The sequence below is a fragment of the Marmota marmota genome, unplaced genomic scaffold (assembly GCF_001458135.2).
Source record: "Marmota marmota marmota unplaced genomic scaffold, marMar, whole genome shotgun sequence".
Lineage (NCBI taxonomy): Eukaryota > Metazoa > Chordata > Mammalia > Rodentia > Sciuridae > Marmota > Marmota marmota.
This window is the reverse complement of record NW_026000101.1, coordinates 13,036,492-13,053,736: the sequence shown is the minus strand read 5'-3', so window position 1 is coordinate 13,053,736 and position 17,245 is coordinate 13,036,492. Positions and strand designations below refer to the sequence as shown.

General features: G+C 37.3%; 1 pseudogene; it reads left to right on the top strand.

The window, feature by feature from the left end:
• The first annotated feature begins 1,981 nt into the window (after positions 1-1,981).
• Positions 1,982-5,987, top strand: LOC125610635 (annotated as a pseudogene).
• Positions 5,988-17,245: the final 11,258 nt, after the last annotated feature.

The following is a 17,245-nucleotide window of genomic DNA, read 5'->3' as shown; positions in this document are numbered from 1 at the left end:
AGGACATCATAAAAGGAAAAAAGTGAAGTTTTTACACCTGGAAGATGTCTTTAATAAGAAATTTGGTGAGAGAAGGATTAAAGGGAAATTAATTCTGGCTTGAGCATGTTGAGTTAGAGGTAAAGGTAGCCAAAGGAATTGTTCAGTTGTCAATGAAGGTAAAAGACTGGATCCTGTTTGGAAAAGGGAGAGAACCTAGGCAAAGAAAGGACTTATCAGTATTTCCCTTTCACCTTATTCTCTTTTTCTTTTGGATTCCAGTGGCCCAAAAGACCACCTTACATGGTGTATTTTAATCCCGAAGTCCTAGTTTGGGTCTGGGAGCTCTGCTCAGCTCACCACAGTGTTCTTTCCTCCTAGGTTGCAGGTCCATGTTTTGTGTTTTCCCCCTAACTCCATAACACCAAAGCAGTATGTATTCAAAACATGATCTTTTGGTTGTACTAAAGTGAGTAAAATGTAGGTCTCTTGGGAATCTGCTCTAGTGTCTACTAAGATAGAACATGGGAAGTTTTCTGTTTGGAGGATGAGTTTATACTACTGGTCAGGTTGTAATTGCAGTGTTATAGATGTCACCTTAATTATCGCTTAGAGTTCTCTGATGGCTCTCTTATTAAATGAGTTTCCTGCTACTGTTTTGTTCCATGAGCCAAACACTGGTCCCATTGTAGCTCTAGAACAGCTTTAATTTTCTGTTCAGATTGATCCAATCAAAGTTTGCTTTCTTTCCAGTTTTGAAGGCAGATTCAATTCATGTGACTTGGTTCCCAGCAATTTAATATAATCTTTGTTTATCAGAATAGGTGTCAAGGAGGATAACTCCTAACTTACATGGCCCTTGTAAAGATAGTATACAGCGATGTTTATGAAGTTCCTAGCACAAGCCTGACAACTGTTGGTATTAGATAAGTGAGAATTATATATTTAAATGAGTAGAAGACTGACTTTTGGGAGAATTAGAAATGATTGGTAGTGAAAGACAAATTTCAGCTCAATGTGAAAAAGGTCTTTCTATCAAAAGTAGCTGTCATAAAAAATGGAACGTTATAAGAGAGTTTGTTAACTGTCATTGGAAATATCCAGATAAAAGCTAGATAATCTCTCTGAGAAGTTGTAGAAAAAAACTTGCATTGGGTAGTAGATTGGATTTGATTATGTTTAAGCTCTGTTTCTACTTCAGAATTTTGTACTTTTAGGTATAATCCCAATTTACTTGTTTACTATTGAACATACAGGCTAACCCAGGATTCACGGTTTTAAAATAAGCACTATCTTGTAATTTTCTTGTTGTATGATAAAAATTTACTTACTGATTGGCTCATGTTCCAGTCATTTTCCAGAAAAGGATTTAGTAAGCTTGAAATAAAAAAATCGATAATACCAAAACTGTGACCACAAAAGGTAAGAACAAGTCAGTAAAAGGAGAAGAAATTATCTATAATTTTAACTGAGGAAAGCTTTGACAATTTAGACTTAACTTTTACTTTTCTAGCAGCAAGGGCAAATAAGGAAACTTGATAGTTTACATAGTTCTCATTGCCTGTTATTGAGAATTCATGAGGAGCCTGCCACTTTGATTAAGAAACGCCAAGATTGCAACCCTCAGAGAATCTCCAAGTGGGTTATGAGATATCACTGGACCTGGCAGTGTTAATTCTCAGGCTTGGTTTCTTTCTTTCTTTTTTTATTTTTTATGTACTGGGGTTGAACGCAGGGGTGCTCTACCACTGAGATACATCCCCAGCTCTTTTAATTTTTTTTTTGAAACTGTTATGCTGAGTTGCTGAGGCTGGCCTCAAACCTGACATCCTCTTGCCTCAGCCTCTTTAGTCACTGGAATTACTGGTATATGCCACCATTCCTGCTTCAGGCTTTCTTTTTAACATGTGTTGAGGGTCTGGTTTAGTACTACTGCCACCGTCTTTCTTGTCCAGTTTAAACTTCTGATTCAAGTGTGAACACTAGTCTTTCTCTCATGCCAATGGAACAGCTGATGTAAGGCTAGGATATTTAAATCAAGCTTTGCTAAAAGCTAGGGCATAATGAATAGAGAGCAACATGAAACTATTTAGCCTGGCTTACAAAGCATTTTCCTAATGTTCTTATCTTTTTGGCCTATTTCCATTTGGCAGACATCATCAGAGTACTACCACCAAAGATGAACAGAGTCAGACGTTTACCTTTCTTCACACAGGCCCAAGTAGGCCAGGTCTAGAGTGTTTTTGCTTGGGTTTCCTGCTTAAAGAGCTGTGTCATTTCTGGCTGATGAATGTTGGGAATAATGACTTTAGGAGAAACCACACTTAATCAGAGAGTGTGGTCCTACCGTACCAGTCTCACAGTAACCCTATATTAATATAAAAGATACCCACATGCATTTGCATCAGAGGCATTCTTTGGTTAGAGGCATTCTGATTTGGGGGCAGAAAAACAAGCTTCCTGTACTTCGGTAGAATCTGTTGTAGAAGTCTTTGTATAGGACCATTTGGAAATAAAGTGAACGATTTGTTTTTATCACTTCATGATTCATAAGGATTTACTTTCCTTATTCTGGCTACTTTAAATCTGTTCTAGCGTTTCCTTGTTCTCACTGACTCAACAAGGAAAGGACTGAACCTTCCTATTTTTGTTGACATGCTTCAGGGTAACCATTCCATCTAGATTTCCTAGGTGTGAACCTCACTGATTACATAATAGTGTATATTTATAGTTCTAGGACACCTTGTGCAGGCATCCTATTACATTTCTACAATATAAGATTCTTAAATATGCATTGAAGTACAAACAGGTTCCATGAGAAAAACAAAACTGGCTCTTTTTTTTTACTAGAAGCAAGAACTAATATACATATTTGTGAGCTCTGAACATGGAGGATATCTCATATACCTGAAGAGGAGGAACATGGAGATAGAAAAGCAGAAATCGTGGACTTTCATTTGTGTATATACACACACGTGCACACAAACACACAAAATATGTATGTTTTTTTTTTTTTTTGGCTTGATGTATTCATTCTCAAATTGAACTATAATGTGCTCTAATTGAGGGTCTTTGTTTAGCACATGGCTGTTGATTTGAGTATTCTCCAATTGAGAAACTGACATTTTAATTTTGTTATTCAGTGTGCAACAGATTTAAATAAAAACAACAAGATGGTCTATTGTAGATTTCCTTCAACAATAATTATATGTAATTATTTTACCAAAATAAACAAGTTAAAGTAGTTTTACTTATTTCATCTCATTTTACATTTGGTGAAAAAAAAAAAATATATATATATATATATCCCAGAGGCAAGTTTGCTTGTGTTTCTCAATGAGAGAAAATAAATTCTGATTCCACATCCCACCAAAGCATTGTAAAATTAGTCTTGATACTGAAAATGTAATGTAGCGCTGCAGATTGCTTTCCTATTTCTTTTTTCATTATTTTTCTCTCCTCCTTTCCACGGTGCATTTTACTTTCATTCTTTGCCCTCTTATTTTTTTATCCATGTATAAACTTGAATCTTTATGTTCTCAACACTCATTTTCCCCATGATTACAATTATTTCTTCTCCTTTATCTTTTTTAAAAAAGGCTACATAAATATTCTTCAAGCTAGATTGCTAGATTTCATCATTTAAGTTTTGTCAGATGTAGTTTACCCTTACTAAGGTAATCAGTTAAGAGTAGTATGTGGGCTATGTGCTCCTCCCTATTTGACAGACAGCCACATATTCTTGGGTAGAGCCAGCTGTGTCCCTGAGACATGGTGGTAAAGGTTGGTGAAATGGATTTGGCTATATTGGGCACTTGGTTATCCAACTCCAACAAAGTGGGTATTGTTTGCCATTGATGGCCCCTTCATTGACCTTAGCTACGTGGTATACTTGTTCCAATATGATTCCACACATAACAAGTTCAATGGCACAATCAAGACAAAGAACTGGAAGCTTGTCATCGATGGAAAACCCATCTCCATCTTTTAGGAGCAAGATCCTGGGGTGATGCTGATGTTGAATATGTTGTGGAATCTGATGGTGTCTTCACTACCATGAAGAAGGCTGGGGCTCACTTGAAGGTTGGAGCTAAAAGGGTCATTGTTTCTGCCTTTTCTGCTGATGCCCCCAGGTCTTCTAAGGTTGAGAAGTACAGCTCCCTCAAATTTGTTTGCAGTGCTTCCTGTACCACTGTGTAGCACCTCTGGCTAAGGCATGACAATCTTGGAATCATAGAGGGCCTTATGACCATAGTCCCTCTGGTAAACTGACATGATGCCATGGGGCTTCCCAGAATATCATCAGGGCATCCACTCATGCTATCAGGGCTATAAGGTCATCCTTAAGGTGAATGGGAAGCTCACTGGCATGGCCTTCAGAGTGCCTGACCCCAGTGTGTTGGTCATGGATCTGATGTGCTGTTTGGAAAAAGCTGCCAAAAATGATATCAAGAAGGTGGTGAAGTGGGCATTGGAGGTCCTCCTAAAGAACATCCTAGACTACACCAAGAACCAGATTGTCTCCTGCAACTTTACAATGACACCTACTCTTCCACCTTTGATGCTGAGGCTGAAAATACCTCTCATGCTACTTCAGCAACATTCTTGGGTTAACCCTTTTTAAACAATCATATTGCTAGAAAACTGCATGAGAGAAAGCTCCTGTGAATGTTCATGTGCCTATAGTGTACGTTGTGTTCTATCAGTGTTGCTTCCTACAGCTGTCTGAAGGCCAGTTCTGATTTTCTGTCCAACATCTAGAACATGAACTGGCACGTTGTAGGAGCTCAAAGAAATACTTGTTAAATGAATGCATAAACAAAATTTTAAGCATTTTATTAGATGTTGGACACTGATTCATTTTAGCCCTCAAATAATCTTCATTTAGCCCATAAATCTTCTGTGACTGAGCTATTATAAATTTAGGAAGTAAGTTGAAGAAATTTAGGCTCAAATAAGTGACTTCCTAAGGATTACTTAGCATATGACTGGGAAAGATAGGAGTCAAACTAAGTCTTTGTCTCTGAATTCCATGGACTTAATCACTATATTCTTAATAACAAGGGGTCAAATTAAAATCTAATAAGGAACTATACAAAAGTATGTTTAGATTGGGGAAAAATAAGAAATTTAGTTATTGTTTTAACACGCACTGGTAGAAATAGAAGTTTCCCATTTCTTTTTAAGGCCTTGGGTAACATTAAGTGCACACATCTGCTTTCTGTGTTAATACACCACTCTCAACTCATTGAAGTGAAACAAAAATAAAAGGTCACTTGACAGAACCACAATCATAATTATACCATATGCAGTTTTAATTCCTACCCTTCCTGTTCAGTTAATAATGTGTCCATTTTCCTATCCTTAAACATGCTTTTAGAATATCAGTTTTGATGTTCATATAGTCTTCCATTTATGATTGTATCATAATTTATTCTGTCATCATTTTGTCATTCATACAGGTTTTCCATCATAAAATTGTAACAGACATTTGTGTGCTTATATTTTTGCTCTCATCTATTATTCAAATTCTAAGGATAAGAATGAATAGATTAAAAGGGATAAACTTTTAAAAAGCTTTTAGTGAATATTGGCAGATTATTTTCTAGAAAGAACATAAATTTTGGAATTAGTGTAAAATGGCTATCCTCCATATAGTGAGTATGCTGAGTTACAGTTTTGAAGGAGCGAGGGGAAAAGGATGAAGCATGGACAGGCATTTTAATTTTTTTTTTTATAACTTCAGTAGGTATAATATGCTCAAGTGTTTCCAAGCTCACAACACATTTTTCAAAAGTATAAGTGAGTGTGTAATGAAGTCTCTTCCCACTCCCATCTTCTAGGCACCCAGTACCTTTCCTGGGAAACGAGGTTACCTATTTTTTTTGTACCTTCATAGGGAGATAATTTGTAGTGTACAGTATTTAAGCCAGTATCTTTCTCTCTGTCTTCTTTCCTTCCTTCCTCCCTTCTTTTTTTTTTTTTTTTTTTTAAAGAACTGATGTTGCCACATATCAAATACACTGTTCTATACAATGGTTTTTCACTTAATACATATTAGGTGAAACAGTCTACATTGCTACATATAATATCATCTTTTCTTTTTTGATAAATAACTGCATGGTCTTCCATAGTAGAATCATCATTTTACTTTCCCAGTTCTATTGATAGATACATAGTAAAGGTTAGAAACAATGTAATGTAAAAAATTAGGAAATTAATAACAGAATATAAGCTGTGTATATAATATGTACGTTTCTTCTGGTTCAGATTGTTTATTCATTTGTTATTTGGAACATGTCCTATTGCTCTCCATTTATATGAAGGGAAAGTTTTTTTCTCTAGTGAGATCTATTACATTGAATGGGCTTGAGGGAGAGGTACCAATGTGGGAATTTTGGGTAGTTGAAAGGAGAGCACTGATAGGAAAAGAACTTCAAAATGAAAGGTGGTAACAAATGAAAGAAAATTTGTTTCTTGCCATTAGACAGCCTATTCTTAGCAAACAAATTTTGCTTCACTGTTTATTGAGGATCCTGGTGGTAACAACTACCTGCATGCCAATGGAATATTCTGCCAATGTTTATTTAAGAAACACTGGATTTATCCTATGTACCAAATAATGAACAAAAACCTAAAGATACAGATGTGCAAAAAAGCACTCAGTCCTCACCCTGAAGAATCTCACATTTGGAGTTTAGTAGATTAGCAGTTAAAAAAAAATGAGGGGTATTGTTATAATTGTAGCATCTTGAAGGTGTGAACCTACATTAAATTGGTTGTAAAATGAAAGCTTGGGTGTATGACTTGATATAACTTGTAAAATAGTAGTCTTGCTAAACTTACGAGTGTCAAATTTTAGACCAACCTGTCATTCAGCGCAGGTGATTCCTGTTTTAGGAAACAAAACTTACTATATCTTGATGTCATTGTTTAGGTTGTTTTCGTACTTTTACCACGTCCCCAACCTTTTAAAAATATTTTATTTAGAGACAAGGTCTCACTGAATTGCTTAGGGCCTCAGCCTCCTGATCTGCTGGGATTACAGTTGTATACCAATATGCGTGGTGTGGTTTAGTGTTATAGTAAGATAAATGGACTTGGTTGCTACATCTATAAAATGAGGTATTTGTTTCCATAGCTAGGATAACTTTCAGTTCCTACTTTAATTATTTGATTTTCTGAGTGATATGGCAGATTTATATTCAAGGAACACTAAATATTTATCATATTGAACGTTTGTGGGATTTTGTACCCTGTTTTCCCTACCATCCTGGATACAGTTAACTGTAAATTGTCTATTCTCTTAAAATTTGTTGTTAAATCAGTTTCCCAAGTCAGCTAAGCAGATCTTTTATCTAGTACTTGTGTAATTTATTTTATTTTGAACTTAAATGAGAGCCTTTGTATTAGTCCCCTCTGTTAAGTCTCATCTTGCCATTGGACAGTCTATTCTTAGTACTATTTTCTTCAATATCATTTAACATTACATTAGCTAATTCCATGGACTGTAGGAGATCAGAAAATGAAAGTATTGTAGAAAAAAATAGTGGTTGGGAATCCAGGAGTGCCTCCATTCTTCTGAGATATGGATAAATATAATTTATCTGTGAAGATAATATTTTTGTTCTGAAGTCCTAAATTTGGTGTCAAAGAATCATTTAGATTAGATTGCTCTTTGTTTTGACAAGCTCACTTTGACATTACTGCTGCAGGGTAACCCCAAGAGGGTTGAGTTGAGAAGAATCAATGAATGCTTGAGAGAGTAGGTAGTCAGGATTTTAGCATTGTCTACACAGATAAGCAGCATATTGAAAAAAGAAAAAGAATCTACATGATTCTTTAGCTGATGGAAGAGAGCCAAGAAAGAGGAAAGGTTTCCTTGAGAGAGGGGCGCAGCCTTGGGAGTGGAGAAAAGGGGGAAGGAAGATGACTCAGGAGAATGGCACAGAAGAATAGGTTAGATGATAGAAGAGATTGACGTTAGTACCTGAAAAGATTTGTTATACCTTCTGACTTTTCCTTTCACCTTTGCCAACAGTGGTGCAGTCTGCTTTTAACTGTAGCTCGGTGAACTGAGTAAAGGACTTATTTAGGTCTTTCATGTGTCTGTTGGTGCATATTTGTAATATGTGGGAATGCACTCACTGGAAAGTAAAGTATGATTATGCACTAGTGGTCAGGGCAAGGGATTCAGAGATTATCACCTGCAAAGTCAGAATGGTGGAAATATTGGATTGCTATCTTTGATCAGAGAAATCTTGATCCCTGTATTCCTTTGTAGCTGCTGAGCTACCAGCAAGAAGGAGCCTACGGTTTTGTTAATCATGGTATTGGTGGAGTAATGCCGCATTTGGTTTTGAATATTTTGGCTTTTCATTAAAAGGTAAGCCTAGCAGAGGATTTTCTGGAGGCAGTTATATATGAATTTGGAGCACAGGTGAAAGGCCAGGAAGTTCAGAGATGTAGATTTGAGATGTAGTAAAGGGCTGAGAGCACAATAAGTTCAGGAAGTGTAATGTCATGTCAACTAATAAAGGAAGGGTGTCACTGTGTTTCATATCCTAGGACATTATTTAGAAAAGAACATTGAATTCAGCCAGAAGGTCATCCTCCGAGAATTTCAGAGAGATATTTCAGAAGAGTTTTGGATTGGGGAGAATAAGTGATGGAAGGATAGAGAGGGCAATTAGCAAGAGTTGGAAAAGGAAAGTGTTTTCATAAAAAGAGGGCAGATTGGGTAGACACTTTCACTTTAGGCCTGGGAAGACAAGGTTTTTGATGCACATTTTTTATTTCTTTGGCAAGGGTGATAGAAATGTCTGCTTCATGTACTATACAAATCTCTCTGTCTCTTCACTTCTCTTGACAGGTGGGCTTGTGAATCAATCCTTGGTAGTCCTGAAGGTATAGAAGTAATAGTGCTTCCTTGTGTCACCTCCACACATTTTGAAATGAGATAACTATGGTCATCCTTTTCAACTTAGGATTTATCACTCTGATTTATTTTAATAATACAATAAAGATAACCCTAATAATGGTCCTGCTGTTTCTTTGTATAATTATCACATGCTAGGTAATAATTTATTTAACATGCTAGGTGTTTGGTTTCTGGTAGTCCTTCACATCACACCAACATCTACAGACTTTGAAAACTCTGATTTATTCTGCAATATTTGGAAATTTCATTGCTGGTATTTGGATTTCCTGGCAAGGGACTGATGCTTTTCTGTGAACATAAAAGCTTTTCCTTTTAGTACTGAATGTAGTGAAATCTTTATGCAGACCTTTTTTATTCCAATCAGTTATACATGACAGTAAGAAAGCTTTTCTATTCATTGTACACAAATAGAGCAGAATTTTTTACTTCTCTGATTTTACATGAAGTACAGTCATACCATTCGTGCAATCATACATATACCTAGGGTAATGATGGCCGTCTCATTTCGCCATCTTTCCTACCCCTTTCCCCCTCCCCCCTCCCTTTGACCCATCCAAAGTTCCTTCATTCATTTGATGTCCTCCACCCCCCAATTATAGATTAGCATCCACTTACCAGAGAAACATTTGGCCCCTGTTTTTTTGGTATTTGCTTATTTCACTTAGCATGATGTTCTCCAGCTCCATCCATTTACCTGCAAATGCCATAATTTTATTCTCTTTTAATGCTGAGTAATATTCTATTGTGTAATATTCCATTGTGTTTCTTTATCCATTCATTTATTGAAGGGAATCTAGATTGGTTCCACAGGTTAGCAATTGTAAATTGTGCTGCCATAAAATGCTGTTTTTAAGTCCTTTGGGTATATACCAAGGGGTAGGATAGCTGGGTCAAATGGTGGTTCCATTCCAAGTTTTCTAAGGAATATCCATACTGTTTTCTAGATTGGTTATATCAATTTGCAGTCCCATCAGCAATGTATGTGTGTATGCAGACCTTTTAATAAGGTCTTAAGTTAAGTCTTGAGACTTTAACTTAAGTTGAATTTTAGTTGCAGAAGAGCTACCTATGCAGACTTAATTATAAAGTGATGGTTAAATGAATAACACCTTCTGTGCATAGCCAAATTTGCACATGGATAGGTTGCTACAGCTCCTTCTGTCTTGCCTGTCTGTTGAGGAAACTGGAGTTTCCCTTTGATCTTTATTGTGAGGTGTATCCAGATTTCAAAAATGCTGAAGTATGAGGAAATGTGCATCTCAGAATTAAGAAAGCCATGTCTACTGGTAGAAATTGGAGCATAGAAGCAAAGTTGGGCAGTATAGTATAAAGGTATGAGGTAAGGAATTGAATTCTAGGGGTCTAAGGAGGAAACTGTCCTTGATCTACCAGGGAGCCTTTAAAGTTTAGAGTTACTTAGTATAGGGATATCAGGACAGAAAGTATTCACGTGTATTTCATTCATGTTCATGATGATAATCCACTGGGAATTCACATCCACCTGTAATCTGCATAGAATATCATTATAGATCATTTTGGAAGTCAAGTTTTGTTTTCTTCATTCATAATACAACAAAATTGAATTACAACTAGTTGATCTTCAAGGTTTCATGTGATTCTGTCAATCTAGGATTCTACAGTGGAATTTTAGGTACCACTTTTTTGAAGAAGTATTTTATTGTTGGTGGGTTTTTATCATATGGTAATTCTGTGTATTTACATAATAATTTATATTCGTTTCAAAGTGTGTTAATGTATAGTATCTCATTTGGTGATCTCAATAAGATGATGAACTAGGTTATGAAGGTATGTTCATTTTGCTGATGAAATGAAACCATTATGTTTAGCATCTTGGATAGTTATTTAAACTTGATGAACTTACTTGGATTCTAACCATTAAGGATGAAATCCTGCCACTAAGAGAAAACAAATAAAAAACCCAAAACAAAGCCACCCTCAAAACAAACAAAAACAACCCAGTCAGAATTTCTTGCTTATAAGTATCCACCTAGCAGATTGTACATATTCTCTAAGTTCCAGCTTGAATGCCCAGTGCTGCTTTTCTTGATACATTTTCTACCTCAGCAGAATTGAAGTACTTTATTTTCCTTTGTACTCTGAGTTTTAATGATCTATTTAGTGTTTTACTCATCCACACCAATGAACTACTTATGTGCAGATAACTTTGTTGTCCATCCCTACACCCCATATTAGCTCATTTAGTTCCTGGCACTTAGAGATGCTCAATGAATAATTGCTGAAATAATGAAAAAGTCAAATTGGTGATGGTGTTGCACAGTGGGAAAATGAACTTTGGCTCTGGGTATGGTGGGAAGGAGACATCATTTTACATTTCTTTTAGATGAAATATTGCTCTATGCATGCATTTAAAAATTAAAACAAAAACCTAGTTTAATAAAAGATTGAGGTGTAGCCAGGGGTCAAGATCTTTTAGTAAAATTAATTTGAATTTTTAAGAAATGGGTATTAAAGTTCATGTGTTCATGGAAATCTTTAAATTCCTGTTTTAATTTTTCTCTAAACTGTTTTGCCATGTCACATAACAATAATTTTGTATTTAATTGAGAGTGGCAAAACAGAATTTTAAAATTCCCTGAAGAGATAAATTTGTGTTGTATGATGTTTATGTTTGTCTAGTGACCTGTTCTTATTGAAAGAGTAGTTAAGAGAAGCACTTTTTTTCAGTGCACTTTTTCATGTTTACCATAGTATAATGATTTCTTTGAAAGAAAAAGTACTGAATGTATTTTTCATGATGTTACGTAAATTGTATAGACATGAAACTAGATACAACCCCTTATGTTTCTGTCTCATTTACCACTATAAATCAAATCTGCAAATTAAATACAAAGACAACTATAAAAAAACTCAAATTAATTCAGTTATTCAGTGTGACAGATGATGTTTAGGTTTCACAGTAGAAAATGAATAGCCTTAGGTCTGATTCCACTTTAAATCTGTTTCAGTATTTTAACTTCAGTGATAATAAAAGCTGCAAGTGCCTATTCTCATCAGTAATGTTGTGTAAGATGATACTAATGACTTTAGGGCTTTGTTGGTAAGTTCAGAATAATGAGATTTGATACCTAACCAAAACACTTGCCAGCAAACATTCCTTAAAATAGCAGTTTTAATGAGTTCTCAGCTGTTTTGTTCACTGGTATATAAGGTTAACAATATTATATTATTGAAATCTTCATTAAATGGTTTTCTAAACCAATTAATTATTGCCAGAAATGAGAATAGAGAAATGTCATCCTATACTTCACATCACATTCACTACTAATGAACTTTTGCGGATTGAACTACAAAGTTAAGAATCATGTAAGATTTCCATATATTATAGTGCATACATAGTATTGGCTGTTAGGCTTTTGGATTTTGGTTATGCCATGCCTATATTGCCAGATGCTTCTATGATTCAAATTCCCTATATTTTTTATTGTTACAATCATTGTGAAATTTTTCTCTGTGTAAAGTTTGTCACAAAGACATTTGACCCAAATGAGATCTTCACACAGCTACAGAAGCAACAGTAAAAGCTTAGTGACAGTGCTTGTTTAGCCAGTGGCTATTTATGATCCAGAACATCCAGAATGTTTATTATTATTTTTAGATTATCTTTGAAATGAAAATATTTTTTTTTAAATGTGCACACAACTCTTAAACTCCTTTTCCCATTATGTTTGTGACCTCTTGAATCCGAAACATTGTTTTAGCAAATATTTTTCTGATCCTTATCTAGGGATCCAGAATTGAAAGACATGAATAACAACAAAATATGGCCCTTCTTAAGGTAATGAGAGGTACTTTAACAGCAAACATAAATAGATTGATTTGCACTCATCTTCAAGGTATGCAGAGGAATGTGGGAACATATTGAAAGGATCTACAAGTTATCTGAAGGCAAGAGGTATAGAGCATATTTGGAGAAGATCTTGTTTGAATAGAATCTTAAGGATGAGAGACAGAAGAGAGGGGTTTAAACTTGGTTGAGAGAGTACGTGTAAAGATCAAGGTCAAGAACTAGTGATCATCATAATAGTTAAGAGTTTTACCCTAATAAGTTTTGATTGTTAGACAAAGTATTTATTTAGCTCTTATTTACACAAGGGCAGCCATGGTGGTCTTTGAATACTAGAAGATATTCATGACCGTGTTTTAGATGTAGCAGTTACCACATTGTATTATAATTTTCTCCTTAGTCATTGGAATTCTTTGAGGACTACAGCTGTGAGTTATTAATTTTTTGTGCTAAGTTTTTGGTAGAGTAACCATTAAAGTAATAATTAGACTGCATAGGTGTAGGAAGCGCTCGCTGAATGACTGGCATTCTCCTTCCCGGGATTGGAGAGCTCTGTCGGTTGCTTTCGTAGGGACCTGGATATTTCTCCGATCCTCGAAGTAGCAGAATGTGTCTTCACACATAGGCGTGCCTTTCTGCAGCCCCATGGGTCGAATTACTCTCACCTGTCCTTGTAACCCTGCCCTTCCTGACCTTTTTTGGATGGAACTTTCTAAGAATGAAGGACCACCCAATAAAAGCTCACTTCCGAACGCGTGCTCTCTCTCTTGCCACCCTCTTGTGACTTTCCTCACTCTCCCATTTGGGGAGCTTGAGTCTGAGAGCAGAGGAGCCATCTTGAAGCTTGACTTAAAGTGTGTGTCTGTGTTTTATTTGGTGTCCCAGGAAATTCACACAAGCGACCTTAAGTTCAGCTGTCCACGCTGGCCCAGGGTGGCAGGTGGCGCCCGAACAGGGACCGCTCATAGGTGAATTTCCAGGTTGATTGAGAGTGCGCTATAGACATTTAGTGGACAGTGAATTTTTTGAAGGGTAACGGAGGAAGCAGAAAGTTTTAGAGCCAAGAACGTTAAAGAATTATCATGGGCAGTTCCATTTCTTCAGATAAAGAAATGTATTTAACAATTCTGGAGACGATAATCACCCAGAGAGGAAAACAAGTGAAAAGGAGCCACCTAGCCCAGTTCCTAAAAATGGTTAGCAAGGTGTGCCCATGGTTTTGTCAGCAAGATTTACTGGGTTTATGAACTTGGGAGAAACTAGATAGGAAACTATATAAAGGGTGTCTCTCTGCCAAGCTGTCTGGAACTAGAGGGTCTGGACTGCGTTAGAAATGTGTGTCTCTTTGATGACCTAGATCAAGACCAGTGGTCCCCCGAAGACCTATTAAAAGGACTTCAAAGGCAGTTAGGAGTTTGGAGCAAGAGGCTGCTTTGAAAAGGTTTTCTCTTTCCCAATCGGAATTGAGGGTGGAATCACTTTTCACTCACAACTGCAGCTTGGGAGTCATAAACAAGCTGCCTTGAAGCAGACTCAGCAGCTCAGAGGAGCGCCAAAGGGCATGTTTCAGAGAGGAGAGTAGTCCCGACTGGATTTCTGTGAGGCAAATTCAAAATGGAGAGGAACAAAATGGACTGGAAACAGATGAAAAAGAGTCACAGTCTGAGGGCACTCAATCCATAGATGAGGAAGAAATAGAGGAAGTTATGCTAGATTATGTTTAGCTGGGCTGGCACCCGCCATCCAAATTCGACTGCTCTCCTCTGGGAGAATAAGGTTCAGTCATTTCTCTGAACTTGCAGTTGCCATGTTTATGCCATTATAACGTGGGCTTAGAAGAGTACAGAAAGTGGAGGAAAACATTACAGGTTTTCAGCTTTTTCCAGATTCATGAGCAGAAAAACCAGTGTGTTTATGTGCATGCTGTAGTTCCCTTTAAAACTCTAAAAGAACTCAAAAAACGCTTGGGGTACCTATGGCCGTAACTTGCCATTTGTTTAAAGCCTGGTCAGTTCGTTGTGTCAAGAGCCTTTACCCCCAAATGACTGGATCTCAATGGCAAAGGCTTGTCTCTCTGTGGGTGACTACCTCTTCTAGCAGTCCCACTGGACCGATTTTGTACCGATCGGGCTGAGAGAAACAGGAAACGAAATCTTGAAGCTCCTTTACAAATGTTAACGGAACTGGAGAATTTGCGGACCTAGAGAGACAGTTAAACTATGATTTAGCAATTCATGATCAGATTACTGCGTGTGCCACAAAAGCTTGGCTGAAAATTTCTTCCCAAGATCAATAAAATAAACAGGGCTCAAAGAACAATTCTTCCATTTCGTAGCGTGCCTGTACCAGGCAGCTAACAGATCAGTCGAGGATTCGAATGCTTCCCAATTCATAGTTAAACAGCTAGCATTTGAAAATGCCAATAAAGTTTGTCAGGACATCCTCTGACCTCATCAGAAAAAAGGGACAGTCTCAGAATTTATTTGCCTTTGTGTGGAAGTTGGCCCCACACAATTACAAGGTTTTAAGCTCACTGCTGTTTTAAAGCAGGTACTTCAGCCCTAATCCTAGAGATGCCATTCTAGCCGGTAGTATTTTAATTGTGGGAGGACCAGACATTGGGCGCAAGACTGTGAATCTCAGCACAACAGGACAGAAGCATTTCCCAGTTCATGCCAGCAGCATTACAGAACAAAATGCCACATGGCAAGGGGAAATGGAACTGATATGGTGGCAGCCCGCCTCCATTTTTGCCTTCACTTCCGCCTCCTTTGGTGCCCAAAACCAGAAGTCGGGGCCTTCCCCAGGCCCACCAAATAAAGGGCAGAGGAGGAGCTAGAGTCTCAGGCTTTGATGTCATCACAACTGACCAGGGTGGATCATCCTTATTACTGGTCAGCTCCACCCAGACTGTACTTTTATGACCAGCCATGGTAATAGATTTAGCACCTGAAATGGGACCACAGCGAGTTCCTACTGGAGTCTGTGGGCCATTATCCCCAGGTACTGTAGGCCTAATTTGGGGATGAAATAATTTTAAAGAGCAATCCAGGTAATACCAAGAGTTGTTGATCCAGATTTTAGAGATGAGCTAACAATCACTGTTAAATCAGAATATGCTATTAGGCTCTCTACTGAAGACTGCTAACACAATTAGTACTTTTACCCTGTCGTTCCGTGAACAGCCTACTTAAAACCTTAACTTCCGGGTCCCCACATCCAGCGTATTGGGCTCAATTAGTCCAGCAGGAGCGCCCCCTACTGGAACTTAAAATCGATCATAAAAAATTTTGAGGAATCTTAGATACTGGAGTAGATAAATCTGTTTTATCTCACTGATTTTGGCCTAAAACCTGACCTTTACCTACCGCGCCAGCCAATTTAGAAGGCAGGGCCGATTTCTCAGCCTGCCCAGAGTGCCCAGTATCTTCGCTAGGAAGATGGAGATGGAAATACTGGAATTTTTAAGCCTTATGTTTTGGACACACTAATTGAAGGACATACAATCTGTCCTCAAACTTATGGGGAAGAGATATCCTAAGCAGTTTAGCATTATTATTAGAAACTCCAAATTCTCTATCAGGTCATTTAAAGAACTTAATCAAGGGTCTACTCCTAGGGAAATTGAGATAAACTTACAGGACGAATACCTACTTATGACCCAGTCTCCTCTACAGATTAATTAATGCACCCAGCCAAAATTTTTGGTAGGGGCCCTGACCTTTTCTCTGACCCAAAAGACAACAGAAAAAGTCAATTGGCTCACGGAAGAGCCAATCTGGGTTAGTCAGTGATCCCTAACAGGGAAAAAAACTTAAAATAGCCCATATGTTAATTGAGGAACAGCTTCAAGCTGGTCATTTAGAGCCTATGGTCAGCCCTTGGAGCACACCCATCTTTGTAATTAAGAAAAAAATCTGGCAATTGGAGATTATTAGAGCTATTGACCGTGTTATAGAGCCCATGGGAGCATTATAATATGGGCTTCCTTCTCTAACAGGTAACTCTTTAAATTATAATTTGATAGTAGTAGATCTAAAAGATTGTTTTTTCTCTATACCTTTGCACCCAGATGACTGTAAAAAGTTTGCCTTGAGTGTCCCGGCAATTAATTTTAAAGAACCAGTCAAAAGGTATTGCTGGGGGCTGGGGGCTGGGGATGTGGCTCAAGCGGTAGTGCACTCGCCTGGCATGCGTGCAGCCCGGGTTCTATCCTCAGCACCACATACAAACAAAAAGATGTTGTGTCCGCCGAGAACTAAAAAGTAAATATTTAAAAAATTCTCTCTCTTTCTCTCTCTAAAAAAAAAAGGTATTGCTGGAAAGTGTTGCCTCAGGGAATGTGTAACAGTCCTACTCTGTGTCAAAATTTTGTGGCACAGGCTATCGTACCTGTGAGGAAAAAATTCCCTGATGTATATATTATTCATTTTATAGATGACATACTTTTAGCTCATGCTAATTCAGATGTACTTTAAAAAACTTTTGCCCAATTAGAG